We start from the raw sequence: 14,820 nt of genomic DNA, 5'->3' as shown, positions 1-14,820 counted from the left end.
GGCGTTGTGAGAAAAACAGGCGGTGACTATTTATACAGCTACACACCTGATCAGGCAGCCATCCAAAACAAAAGGTCCTGAACCCAGCCCTGTGCGTGCCTATCCAGCCCAGACATCTGATTAATTATAGTGTGGCCGTTAGAGGCAAAGAAAAACTAGCTGATGAGAAGTCAGCGAGTCTGCAGGCTCAACCTGCCCCAACAGCATCATGCGTGTTAGCTTGTAAAAACCCTCCGTCCTGCACCCCCCCATCTCCTCCTCCCCTCCCTGTGTCTTTCCCTCCACACACATGCCCCCCCCCCCCCCCCCCCCCTCTCCGCCTCCCACCTCTGCTCCGGGCCCGTTCGTGCAGACAAGGTAAAACATCTCCCTCGCTGTGTCAGAGCCCCGCAGGTGGGCCCCGCGTGCTCAGGTAGATAATATCACTGTTACTATAGACCGTGTTTGGGTTAGACTCCAAAACACTTTTCACAGCAGCAGCAAAACAAAGTGCCGGTCGGTGCGTGATAACAGCCGGGGCTGCTCCCTGCAAATTAACCTGTGGAAACACTTTGCTCTCGCACGAAGACCTGCTCCACCTCCCTTTCCTACTCTGCTTGTTGTTTTTAGCAAATCAAAGTTTACACGATGTTCCCCTGGGAGTCGTTTCATGAGATTTCTGAAGATTTGGGACATTTGTGTTGTGTGTAATCCACCAAAGGAGTCCACGTTAATGCAAAGCAGTGGAATAAGCCTTTAATGTCCCGCTGCTTGTTGCGTGGAGCCGAGCGGCCTCAGGTCCATATTGAAAGCATTGGGCTGATTGGACAAGTGACTCTGTTTCTAATCTGCATACTGCCCGGGCACTAGACTTCACAAATGGACTTTCTTTAAACAAAGGAGGCATGAATAGCTCGAATGTGCTCAGGGCCAGAAGCAGGGATGGCTTCCATAAACAGATCACCCAGGTGGTCCATGTGTGAGGGGGGGGGGGGGGGGGGACGCAGGCCCCACGTCTTCTCGTTTCTGCAGCTCGGCTCTCAAACTCCGGCCGAGGCCACGAGGATCCCAGTCTCACTCAGAGCCGCCTGGAACATCGTGTTTCACGCACACAAGGAAATTAAAGAATGCTGACTTCATTTTTCTGAGGACCAGCACATGATTTTTCTCGGCACACAGAACTCATCAGAATCTCAACTCTTTTTATCAAAGTCAGAAGACTCTTAACGAGCAAACACGGATGCTTTCAAGAGGATCATGTGAATTGGATTTGCAGTCAGATTGTTATTATCACAGCTTGATTGAGGAGCGATGACTTTATTGCCTCTGTAGCTCGACAACATGAGTCATGTGACGCATGGAGAACCTGTTCGGGGTTAGAACCACCTCCTCTTCTAGAGTCTTTGTTCACAGGCTCTGTTCTATTGATTTGTTCACATGTCCACTGTCCACTCTCTGTCCTCTTCTCCTCCGTCCCTCCCTCTGTTCTACACCTTTGTATCAGAATCATTTTGTTTCCCGTTGTTCGTTCGTCCTCATTCTTCTGAAAACGAAATCTCAAGAACAACGTGAGGGACTTTATTCAAATTTGGTACAAACATTAATTTGGACACAAAGATGAACTGATTAGAGTTGACTCTCAGGTCGAGGTCACTGTGGCCTCACAAAGGTATTTTTTTACTTTGTGAGCGTGTTAGTTTAAGAACACTTCGAGAGAATACTTTCAATTTTGCTAGAGAAGTTTCCTGAGACTCACAGATGAACTGATTAGATTTGGGAGGTCAAAGTTCAAAGGTCATGTCCACTGTGACCTGAAGAAACATGGTTTCGGCCTCTTGAACATGAAATGTCAAGTCTTTCTTCAAGATATTTGTGAGAACAAGTTAGATTTCAGTGGTCAAAGGTCAAAGTGACCTCAAATGAATCTGAAATGGTTTTAGACCGAATGTTAATTCTATTTTCTATAGATTCTAGAATTAAGTCACAATTGAATAATGTTATACGTAATGTACCACCAACATAATCCATTAACTAGGGCTCGATAATAATTACAGGTCCTCTTGGGTCATGTTCTACTTGTCCACAACCTTACATGGAAATCTGTCCAGAAGTTTTCGAGTTATCCTGCAAAACAAACAATCAAATTTAGAAGAAGCTAAATGGGTTTAAATTTCCAAATAGAAACCATTCTGAGGAAAAAGGATAAAAATCCCACTTTAAATCAGGCTGGTCAGTGAAAGTTTGATTTGATATTTGCTCTCAGACCCACATGTCTGCACTTTGTTGTCAAATGAAAAACTTAATTCAATTTCTTCATCCAGGGGTTTGGCAGCAGAGTCGATGCTCTCATCTCGAACATCGAGTCCTTGTCGACTGTTGTTAATGTGATTGTGAGTAAATGTCTCAGCTTCTCACAGAATTTCCAGAGAGACAAACCTTCTGTTGTGTTATTGTCATTTTAAGATACTTCACTGGAGTGTTTCCTATAGTTCATGACACTTGTATTCACTTTTCAGAGGGAAACGTTGTACTTTTAATTCCTCTCATATAGTTTAAGAGATGAAGTTTCACATTAGAGGAAGTTTCAGATTGAAGTTCAACAGGAAATGCAGGGAAACAGATCAGGGAGAGTGTTCTGAGCTCGTGGGTAAACTGTCCCGGCGATACAAAAAAAAACAATGTTCTCCAGATTGTCTCATTTGCTGTTTTAGGTCATAAAGTTAAAAACTGCTCGCAGGGGCTTTAATTACAGGGTTGTTGGTTCCATCCCCAGCTCATCCTGTCCATATGTGGATGTTTCCTTGAGACGCACGACACAACACATTCATTACACTGCAGGGATCACATGGTTTTATTTATAGCACATCTTCTTTCTCAGTTGACGTCTTCATCTTCCACGTGTCTGTCTTTGTCAGTTTAGTGTCTGTGTTGGAAACGTCTTTAACACGTCCACCGGAGAATCTGGATTTGTGTTCTCACATGGAGTTGCTGTGGATGAATTCAGGAGATGATCCAGAGTCCAGTGCAGCTTTAGAGTCTTCCACTGTTCAAATCCAGTGAACCAGTCCTTTCCTGAGGCTTTGTACTGGTTCCACATTGATGTTCTATCAATGTGGAACTGGGTTGGGTGTTGTGTTTTTTGTTTGTATTTTGCTTTCTCTATTTCCTTAGTAATTTCTTATTTTTACGATTAGTACATTTTTAAGTAAATAATTTAATTATTGGGGTTTAAAATGAAACCTTTTATCACAAATAAAAGTTCCTCTAACTTTTACGCATGAAGACGATAACAGGTCAAAAGTGTTTAACCTGGGTTTCAGGACTGTACCTGTTTCCAGTTCATAGTAGAAGTATAATAGAGCTGCAGCAGAGACACAGAACCACACCACAACAGCTCAGGTGGAAAAATACATTCCTCACACCTACACACACGTAACATGACGAACGTCTCCCTCGTCCTCGGGACAGGTGAGCGTTCCCACCAACAATACGAGACGCCTCTGTGTTTTATGCAATGTTTAGATAGCATGTTACATAACCAGCTTGTGTCTCCGTGGCCTCTCTTATCGCAGGTCGAGCGTGTTCCCGCTGTGATGAGGCCCCTAAGTCTGTTATCTTATCACCCTGACCCCAGGCATTGTGAGGGGGGGGGGGGGGGGGGGGGGGGGGCTCTCCAATGTTTTATGTACAGTGAGCGTGACTGATCACCTGTCGCCCGCCCAACGTGTCCAGACACACTCGTGCCATTAGCCGCTCGCCCTTGTTTTTCAGAAACAGGGATTAGCGTTGAAGAATGAGGAAATAGAGCGGCTGGCAGTTTGTGACTCTGAGGGGTAACCCAGCCATTGTTTTTCACAACGCTCAGCAGTGTCAGGTAATAGCTGTGAGTCATCTGGGCCATCGCGTGTGTGTGCGGGAACTGTAGGTGTGTGTGTGTGTGTGTGTGTGTGTGTGTGTGTGTGTGTGTGTGTGTGTGTGTGTGTGTGCTATTAGAAAACTGGTTCCTCTGAATTGTTTTGTTTTGAAGGATATCAGTAGCGCAGGGATCACCAGACACTGGGGGTTCCCTCCGCGCTCCAGGACAAAGCTTGTTTCTGATTTCCCGGCTCTTTGGTTCGGTCGTGGGTTTGGTGCCAGGGCTCGGTGAATCAGCTCTGACACTGCTCATGGGTTAGGTCAGAGGCTCAGGAGGACATGTTGACGTTTCTGTTATTGTTTTGGTTCTACTCTCTGACTGCAGCTCTAAAAATAACACAAAGCCCATAATTATGGTTTTAACCTTAAGCCCCCCCCCCCCCCCCCCCCTTCTCCACTCACTCCTATTCCCCTCTTAGGCACCTGTGCTGATTTATGACATGTGTGTGTGTGTGTGTGTGTGTGTGTGTGTGTGTGTGTGTGTGAGAGTTGATTTACGGCGTGGCTGCTGTCACTCTCTCACATTTTGTGGAGGAATGCCGCTGGTGATGTCAGAAATATTCGATTTGACAGCGTTGGGTGGAAACTTCGCCCGTTGGCTCCGAGCGCTGCCCCTCCGACACAATGAGGAGTTTATTTATAGAGCTGATGCTGCTCTGGCATGCTAGGTGCGGCGCTGAGGACGAATTGTCACCTCTGATGAATCCTCTCCCCAAAACGCCTCGGGCCACGCTGACAGTAAATTAAACAACCGAACCTTCAGCTTCAGATTGAAGCCGCTCTGCAGCCAAGGTGTCGTCAGGTTAACGGGTTCACCGTCTCAGTTCAACATGTTGGCATGAGGTGATTCACTAATTGACACTTTACACAGAGCCTGATAGGTTGTGTGATTTATTTTGAAAGGCACTGGGTCATGACATAAATGTCCACAGACGCCAAGAATCTGTTTCTTTCACATGTGAAGAACGCAGCAGGAGCTTCTCTGAGACAGACACCTTCACGTTTGGATCTTTGCATCTTGACTCTCTGTAGCAGACATGACAGAACTTGTCAAGTCGTCACTCAAAACCGAAATCTCCCCCTCACAGTGGTGGTGAAAGTCACCTGGTTTACTTAACTTCTATAAGTAGAAGTTAAGATGTTCTGGTTACGCTCCATCAAAAGTCCGACAGCAACTTAAGTTATTAGAGCTGAGATCCGTATCATAAAAACCATGAGAGCACATTATATTAGATCAAGGGGAGAAACCTTGTGGTTCTGGACTTCATGCGTCTCAGTGACAGCAGCAGAAACAGTCATGTGACCACAGTGGGTGTTTGATTATCCAATCTGGCCTCCTGATACAGATCTGTGAGCAGATAATATAATATCAATAAACTTCAGTTATAAATCACTTTTCTCTTAACCATGTTACCAAGCGCTTAACAGGACGTGACAAAAACAAAAACAAAAAGATTAAAACCCAGACGAGGGAAGTTGACTCAGTGGAAATGATCAAAGCACAAGAATAAAAGTAGTTTTCAGAAAAGGTCCCTTCGCTCACTTCCTGTGTTGTGGAGCTTCAGCTGAGTTTCCTGGTTGGGAAAACAAGTCAAAAACACCCAGATACAAATGTTTCACAGGCCGGGAAGGAAAATCTGTTGCATGTTATGATATTATTTACTTTAACATTCTGGTGATTTTCAGCTCTTAACGCTCCCCCTCTCTAAAGCTACTATCTAAAATAGTTGTGTAGCTATAATGAAGTTCACAGGATACAAACGCACAAATTCTGAAAAATTCCAGGTTCGTGAAGTAGTTTCCCCGAAGGAGGAAGTTTCAGTCTCAGGACTCAACTTTAACATGTATGGAAGCCTTAGAAGTCCAAACAGGAATGATTGGTGACATGCCTGTGTTATCCCAGACTCCCCTGTGGTTTACACTATGTCTGTTGATCAGTGATACCGAGTTCCACTGGATCTGAAACGTTAGAAAAATGTAAATGTCCCTGTTGGTCAAATATGTCCCTGAGAGCTCTGTGCTCCAGCGTCAGAGATGTAACAAGAGTCTTATCTCGGTTCCGCCTCTTTCCTCCTCCGCACTCTCAGCAGAGCAGCTCCGCCAGCGGCCGGCTGTCGCTCTATCAGCTCCCCCATCGCCGCTCTGTTGCTGCTGCAGCCAGACGATCACGCATGCGACAATAACGTGCCAGTGAATGCGGGCGTTCAGAGCCCTGGCACGCTCAGCCAGGCGTGTGACGTCGGGGGGGGGGGGGGCTAGAGATGGGATCTGACGACCAATCAACCAATCAACAGACACAGTGTGTTTGTGACTGTGATAGGAACATGTGACACATCTGACACTCAAAGAACACAACAAATACAAATGTTCTTTCTTTTTACTCTCAATTAAAGTTTTGCATAAGAAAAGTTAAGTTTCAGCTTTGTTCAGTTTTTCTTGTTTGACTCTTTGGCCAAACTACTATTTATGAGCTGTGGATTTTGTTTGGATTTTTAGAATGAAGCCACAGGATCAAGCACATGTTCACATATCTGAACATCTCGTTTCTTATCCTGTCGGTCAGGATGGACCCACAGACCCCAGCAGCTCAATGAGAAACTGAAAATACATCTGGATCCCCAGTGAGGTTTTTCTAGATGGATCGACTCCGAGCTCCTTCCATCGTCACCACGTCTCTTCAGCTGCTTTCAGACTGAACTCCAGTGAACCTCCTGAAATTCTCCTCAGGGTCTGAACGTGTTGGATGCAAATGTCCAAGTGAGCAGAATGTCCCGAGGAGCCGAGGTGTCAACGAGCTGTAAACAAAAACATCTGATATCCGCAGCAGAATTCAAAACAAGGTCTCCGGCCTCTGTCTGCTGCTCAGCCCCTCGTGTTGTTCATGTGGGAAAGGAAGAACTCAGCAGGACCCAGTTCTCCAGACGTCCTCCGGAGGTCACGTCTGAGAGCGGCTGGAGGCGGAGTCATTACGACAGGTTAGGTGACTTATTATGTCGGCAATAAATAACACAAGGTGATGATTTGAGAACGAAGCCAAGAACCAATCAGCTTTGAGCGACAGATTCACTTTGAGGCCAACGTGGCTTCAGTCCATCGGTGGAACCAGCTCCTGAAGGTCTTCAGGTGTTCTGGTGATCCAGGAGGACACAACCACACTTTATTTTTGTAATTGCATAAAAACGTCCACGTGATCTGTTGCTGTTTGTTTTAGTTTCCTCATCTCGGACAAACATGTGAGAGTCACTGGAATCAGGAGGAAACACAGGTGAAGGAATGTTCCAGATAAAACACAGACGTCATCTGAGAAACAACATAAAGATGAAAATATAGTTTTAATAAAAAAAACACTGAATAAGAAAATCAACAAAGATTCTTCAGGCAGTAAAACAGCTGCGTGAGAATCTTTTACACTTCATTTAATGAGCTGTGCTCTCGGATCAGATAAGACTTATCAGATCTGTGCTCGAGTCATTCTGTATAAACATCCAAGATAATCTGTGTGTGTGTGTGTGTGTGTGTGTGTGTGTGTGTGTGTACAGAAACTCCTAAGTGTGTAGAATATGTGGTTGCATGTTTACACAGTACAGATTTCAGAGCAGGAGCTCGGGTTAGAACCCGATCGTGGCAGTGGAGTCAGACTGGCAGATGGCCTCGGGGGGGCCGGGGCTGTGATTGACAGGTTCTCCTCTCTCACCTGAGTCTCCCGGCTGATCCACGCGGTTCAGACCAGGTGCCGGGCTGAACCGCGTCAGGGCGCACCGAGCATGTGATAATCCTGCAGGTATTTGCACTAAATTCTACCTGAAGGGCAAATATCATGGAGCGGAACGGTCTGGCTGCCTGTGTCAAGTCGGGCAAATCAGCAAATTGTAAATCTTTCAATTCCTAAAATTAGATTTCCATTTGACTAAACTTAATTTCTGGAACATCTCTGAAACATCTGTCAAAGTGGATTTATGTCCCATGAATGAAACTGTCTCTGTGGTGGTAGTTATGAGGCCAAACTGCCTCATGTTCAAGTTTGAAACATCTTCACAGAAACATGAAGTGTTTCTGTGAATCAATCTCATTCGTGTGAGTTTTTTACTTGAAGATATTTTGATGGTTGTGTAGGACGAGGAAAGAACCAGTTTAACTCTGGTACAGATCCAGGATCTGTCCTTCACTTCAATAAACAATGTGAGATGGAGGTTTTGGAGTTGGACCTTGGTGGAGAAATGGCTCCACTGAGTGACGCTCTAGTTTTGCCCAATATGCTCCACGAAGCCAATATCACAGTATTTTTATGTCTTTCCTGTTAAACAGTTTCAAAAAGTGACTCATCCCGGAATCAGGGGCGTTCACTCAATTGTCATCATTCACTGTTGACGTTGATCTTTGTTATAAACAAAGTCACATTCCCATAAAAGATTTGATGACGTTCATCAGTTTGATTCATCGTTAACTCTCCAGGTGAAAGGACGGCTGCTTCCCCCCCCCGCCCCCCCCCTGTCATCGTCTCCTCTGTCCAGGCCCCTGATGAGACAAAAGGAGCTTCACGCCACTACAGTTGCCTCGTTCACACACACACACACACACACACACACACACACACACACGTGCACACCCCAGTTGTTGGTTCCTCCTCCACGCAGGCCCGGGCCGGTGCCAGACATTCCTCCGTCCCGTCGACTGACGCCGTACGAGCGAAAGCGGAGCGGCCGCGTGACGCACGAGACGGAGACTCACCTGCTCCACGGGTCCATGTTATTGTTTTCTTTGAGTGTGTTTCACAGCCGGGTTCAGAGAGAGGGACACGCCTCAGCCAGCACCTGTCACTCCAGGTGTCACCAGCAAGAGTACAACTGAAGTCCCGCCTCTTTTTTAATCACTGTTTAATTAATGAAGCGTTTACATAGATGGTGGTAAATATAAAATCTATAATCACTCTCTGTAAAGAGCTGGACACAGCACTTAAATTGAAGTGTGTGTGTGTGTGTGTGTGTGTGTGTGTGTGTGTGTGTGTGTGTGTGTGTGTGTGTATGTTTGTGTGTGTGTGTGTGTGTATGTGTGTTTGTGTGAGATTTCAAAGGAAGATTATCGGATCCTGATAAAAGGAAACTGGGGAGCACCTGCCAAAATACTGCTTACTTCGGTACTCGCCAAAATGAGTGTGTGTCTGTGTGTGTGTGTGTGTGTGTGTGTGTGTGTGTGTGTGTGTTTTGTTGTCTGATAAGCAGATAAGATAAGTCACATGTAAGCAGAGCGGCGGCGGTAGCAGGCGAGTCACACGCCACCAGCTCCTCTTACGTCAAACGTCGGCTTCACCTTCAGCTCGTTTCCTTCGTCCAGACGCTGCAGCAGCAACGGGCCTGTGTGTGTGTGTGTGTGTGTGTGTGTGTGTGTGTGTGTGTGTGTGTGTGAAGGCATGTTGTGTGTAGCATGAGAAACACAGCAGGGGTTTAGCCCTGTCGCTCTGCAGAGAGGGGGCGGGGGGGCCAAGCTGTGATAACAAACTCCATTCACTTCAGAAATAACAACACGGCACTTAGAGTGAACCGCTGCTCGCTCCCTGAGGATCTGAGAGCTCCACTCGTCTACTGTCAGGAACTGTTACATCACAGGATGGAGCCCGGCGCGGCGAGGAACTGGAATCGCTTATCTCCCCTTTTGACCTTTGCACACACACACACACACACACACACACACACACACACAGACACACCTGCCGTGCACACACACAAGACAGGAGGAAAAAAACTGTAGTTAGTCTGCGCCTTAGATTTGCAATAAAGTAAAAGTACACATTCAGTTTCTTTCTATCCCAGTGCACTCGTACCTTCATGACTAAATCCTCCGGGTGACCAAATTATATCATGACACATTCCATACGCACAATAATCAGACAAATATGTTTCTTGATAAACTTTTCAAGTTTGTTAAATTTGAAATTTGACCTCATGTAGTTTGAATACCTATTTATGAAACTCAAACATTCTTAATTACATTTGTGAGCCGGAGGCAACGTGATCTGTAATTTACAAATGGTTTGATTGACAATAACCAGAATCTTGAACATCTGGATCACGTGGATCATCTGGATCACGTGGAACATCTGGATCACGTGGATCATCTGGATCATGTGGAACATCTGGATCACATGGAACATCTGGATCACGTGGATCATCTGGATCACGTGGATCATCTGGATCACATGGAACATCTGGATCACGTGGATCATCTGGATCACGTGGATCATCTGGATCACGTGGAACATCTGGATCACGTGGAACATCTGGATCATCTTGAGGAGCTATAAATATGACTTTAAAAGGAAAATAACAACAATGAAGACATGACTTTTTGTTGGCTCGCTTGTTGCCGCCAAACATCTGCTCTGATTCTTTTTGTTGTTTCCCACGTTGACATCTACAAAGCAGATGTGGACATGTTGTGGGGGGGGATTCAAATATTCTCCTCATTCACTGACCTGCGGATCAAAACTCTGTTCTTCACCCAAACAGACAAACACATTGTGTTGTTTCTCTCTCCTGTAATTGGTCTGTCAGTGTTTTTCTTCTTTCTTGCTCCGAGCAGGTCAAAGGTCGTCCATCAGTCGGAGGCCGTCTGCCAGATGAGCGATGACACTGTCACCGTGATGATGAAGGAAGATTAGCATCAGCCTGACCTCTGATTGGTCGCTGCTGGAGGTCGGACTGTGACTGCTGTCAACATGGGGATAAATCGAATGATCAATAAATTCAATATCAGGCTATTTGATGCAAATGAATCCATCATTACACAAAATGATGTAATTTTCTGATTTCATAGAGACGTCATGATATTGTATATTAACATAAATTGTGTTTTCCATCGAGAGTATATAGACTTAGGTTGTGTCTATTATCTTACAAGATGCAGACATATAGAACACATAGAATAATGTGTGTTTTATGTTTGTGTCTTTTTTATTTGTGGAGAAGTTTTGCTATATTTTCACGTGGACTCACTCTCCAGACGGGTCAGACACAATCCCAGTAACAGGATCGTTTCCAGTAACATTCAGGCAAAGGGCCAGTTTTTCCATAAACTTAGTTCATGAGCACTAACTTTGCATTTTGACCGACACTAATATAACGTTTATCATTTTTTAAAGAGCAAATTCTGCAAACCTGGTGCAGGCAACATCAAATCATTGTGGGGCCTGTTCCTGTGATGCAACTGGTTTCACTGGTTTTATGGTCACGCAAGTTCGAGAGTGGCAGACCCGTGACATGATGTGCAGGTGGCAGAATTTCCCTAAATGGTAAAATCAGAAGAAGAAGTGGGAGATAATGTCTTATTTTTAGATTTAGTTGCAAGTTACTCAGGATCTGTTGTTGTAAAGTTGATGATTTGGGTTAAAAAGTTAAACGATTGAAGCTTTAATAAACAACACCAGTCAAACATCTGGATCCAGCAGTGAGCATCGATCATACAACAGCTCGGATCAAACTGGATTTCAATTATAAACGATTTCCCAGCTTCCCCACAGCTCCTTCCAGGCCGAGCTCCACAGTCGAGCTTTAATCTGTCGTGATGAGGACGTGGAGCTGAACCCTCGAAGCAGCCGGTTGGTTTTACACAGTGTGTCAGGTCCTGGGAGACAAGAGGCTCGTGAGACGTCGCTCTGCGCTTCACATTCCTTCCAAAGAGCCTCTGACGGGGGGGGGGGGAGGGGGTTAAAGACACAGGTGAGTATGTAAGTGTGTGTCTGTCCAACGCAAACATTCACACACACGCACACACACAGCTGCTCAGGTGGATTCACACACAGACGAAGTGTGACCTCATCACCTGCGTCTGCTCTCGTAATGATTTTCAAACCAGGCAGAGGCCTCGTGCTTCAGAGAGCACGTTGTGTGTCTGTGAGAATGTGTGTTTACATCACAGGAATCAAACCTTTAGAGCCCTGAACATCACTCACACTATGAAACTAGAATACGTCCACGTCCACATACGAGAGCACGTCCCCCACCACGTCCATGAAACTTCAAGGAAAAAGGTTGAGTACCTTTTCTGTAGCTCTGTCAACAAACTGTGAGTTAATACGTGATAAGTGATTACTAATACGTTTAATAAACATGACTTTTGAATCTCCTCCATGTTGTTTGTTGTTGCTGTCAGTTGATAATGTGTCAGTAGCTATTTGGCTTTCTCTCCTGACGTCTCTAGAACAAATGGAATCATCTTTTCCTTCCTTGCAAACAGTCGCAGGTTCTTCTGGTGGACACACATCTTTAGAGCGTTAATTATTAAATCTTCAGTGTGTAACTTTCAGCACATTGTCGCTGATGGACACAGTGGCGCCTCTGACAGTTTATTATTTGCTTAATTGCTCAAAATTACTCACTAATGTTTCACGGAATTACCTGAATTTTGTGCCCTGAAAGTAATTACCGCTCTTTGTGTGTGACGGCTCCGGCTGAAGAGACGTCTTCATGAGCGACTCTGGGGATTTAGCGGCTTACAGAGGAGTTAGTGGAGGGATCGGCTCGGCTTCTTAACGCTGTTGTTTTAAAGTAAAATAGTTGAGTAATGTCGCCCTGAGGTTAAACAGCTCAAACACTCACACAAGGGGTTGGCACAGGCAGAGATCATGGAATAACACATTTAATGTGTGTCAGACTGTCCTCCCATCCATCCTTTGTTCCCGGGTGTTGAAGACATCGTCTCCTTCATGGACAAGACCCAGAGATACTTCACCTTCAGTCTGAGGGCAGCAGCTCAGCCCAATTTGGCAGAATCCTCCATTTGGATATTCTTTTAGGTCTGTTGACGTGACCGAAGCTCGCAGGTGCCTGAGGGAGGCTGTGCTCAACATCTGGCCGGGTCAGTCATGTGACAAGGGCAAAGGTCAAAGGTCTGTAGCGTTCCTCGGCTCGTCCGGCCGCCGGCACCGTCCGTGTCCTCAGGGAAACGCAGCAACTCAGATGAACCTTGACCGCTCACTGGACAGAGCAGCCGAAAGGCAACGTTCAAACATGCACATCACCGGAAAGTAGCTCTCGGATACATGCGCTTAAAAAGTAAACACAACGTCTGCAGACACACAAACACACAAACACACACACTAAAGCCTCATGGAGGGTGTTTAGGCTTTAACCTCAGCAGGTCTCAGTAAACAGTGTTCTGAACTCGGGGTATGAAAGAAGAAGTTTATGCTCCTGTCGCTTGTTCTTTTTAAGCCCAACACTCCCAATACATATTTATCTAACAGCAGAAGACACTGAGAAATACACAAAAACAGCCACATGCACACACAAGGCCTCTGAACACACACCAGCAGAGCCATGAAATGACTCCAGTGTGCACAGATTACCTCTCTGTCAAAGGAGGGAAGGTGGAATGGAAGGTTTCCCCCTCTGATTTCAGGACCTTTTTTAGGGGCTTTTAAGTAAACTAATCTTTGAGCAAATACCACAGGCTGTCTCTGAAGCCGGGGCATAATGGAAAGTCTTAATATATCTGAAGAAGAGCAAACAGACCCAACAAGAGGCTCACTGGAAGTTTGGGATCAAAGCCCCGGGGCACAAAGGCAGCGATTTAGCATGTTGGAGTGATCGTCACTCTTTCACAGACAAGTATTGTCTCTGTGTTGCTCTCCTCAAGTTCTTTGAATTCCTGCTCAGTGTAAGAACGCGCATTGTTATCCGTGGCTTTTACTGCCGCAAACCCATGTTCTTAAAAATCTCGACTCTGCCTTTCAGCCGCCGCTCTATTGAGGGGAAGATTAAAAAAAAAAGAGAAAGGAGCCGGGGAACATCAAACAGAGGAACAGTGCAGGTTCATGTCTTCCTGCTCGGGGTATTGTCGACAGGCCTGACCGGGGTGTTGTGATTCCCAACGGCTTGAAAACACCTCTTTTCTGTGGTTGTGTTTTAAGTGGTTGTCGGGGCCCAGTTGCTGTGTGTACTGGGCGTGTTCCAGGTGTATTTGTACAAGATGCAGAGTTTCTGTGTGCACAGGCGGCTTCTCTCTCCTCGTCCCAGCTCTGTTTCTACCGTTTGATGATTTTGGCAGCGGCGTCCCTCGGGTTTGTCATCGCGGATCCCGACGCCGAGCGCACGAGTTGCACAACACGGCTTTTAAAATGTATTTTGTTTCCAAGGCAGCAGCCCTGGAGTTCTCACCTCCCACGTTACACTCAAACAAACAGGTTTCACCGATCGGGGGTGCGAGCCCTGCGTTTGATTCATTAGAGGCTGTTCCACTTTGCCTCCGTCTGATTGGATCTGATAAGCGGCTTCGCAGGTCTCTGCCTCCATCTCCCCAGCGCGGGGGGGATTTAACCACGCTGCTGTTTGAACAGCACACCTGTGCAAAGAGGCTTTCGTGTTACAAGCACAACTTTGCATTGCACGTGAACTTTGCTAATTGTTTTCATATTCTTTGATGATCCAAAAACCTGTTGAGGGTCATTTTACTCTGAAAGTTACGACTTCATCAACTTCAAATTGCTTCAGTTACTGGTTAAAGGATGTTTTCATTGTTTTCATTGTTTTCATTATTAGGGTCTTTTTCCATCGACTGTATAGAAAGATGGACGTGGACTCCAGGTGTGGAAAGTGAAGCCAGACGGGGAAGCCACTGGTTTTAAAAGTTTCTATAGAAGTCAAATTGACTCAACTTCTCTCTTGACTCACTTTATAAAGTTGGTAAAGATTTTTCTGAGGAGTTTATGTTTCAATCTCTAGTTTCAAGTCTTCTTCAATACAGCAAGATGTTAATTTTATAAGTAAAGGTCCCATTTAGAGACAAATAGACCATAAAGCACCATAAGGCGGTGCCTCGTGATTGACAGCTCGTAGAGTCTCATGCAGGTAGCAGCTGTAAACCCCGCCCCCGGCTTCTCCAAATATGGTTACTACTGGTTTCAAAGAAATTATATTCCAAACTTCAAACTTT

This window comes from Platichthys flesus, chromosome 9 (assembly GCF_949316205.1).
Source record: "Platichthys flesus chromosome 9, fPlaFle2.1, whole genome shotgun sequence".
NCBI classification, from domain to species: Eukaryota; Metazoa; Chordata; class Actinopteri; order Pleuronectiformes; family Pleuronectidae; genus Platichthys; species Platichthys flesus.
The sequence above is the reverse complement of the archived record's forward strand: the minus strand, read 5'-3'. Positions refer to the sequence as shown.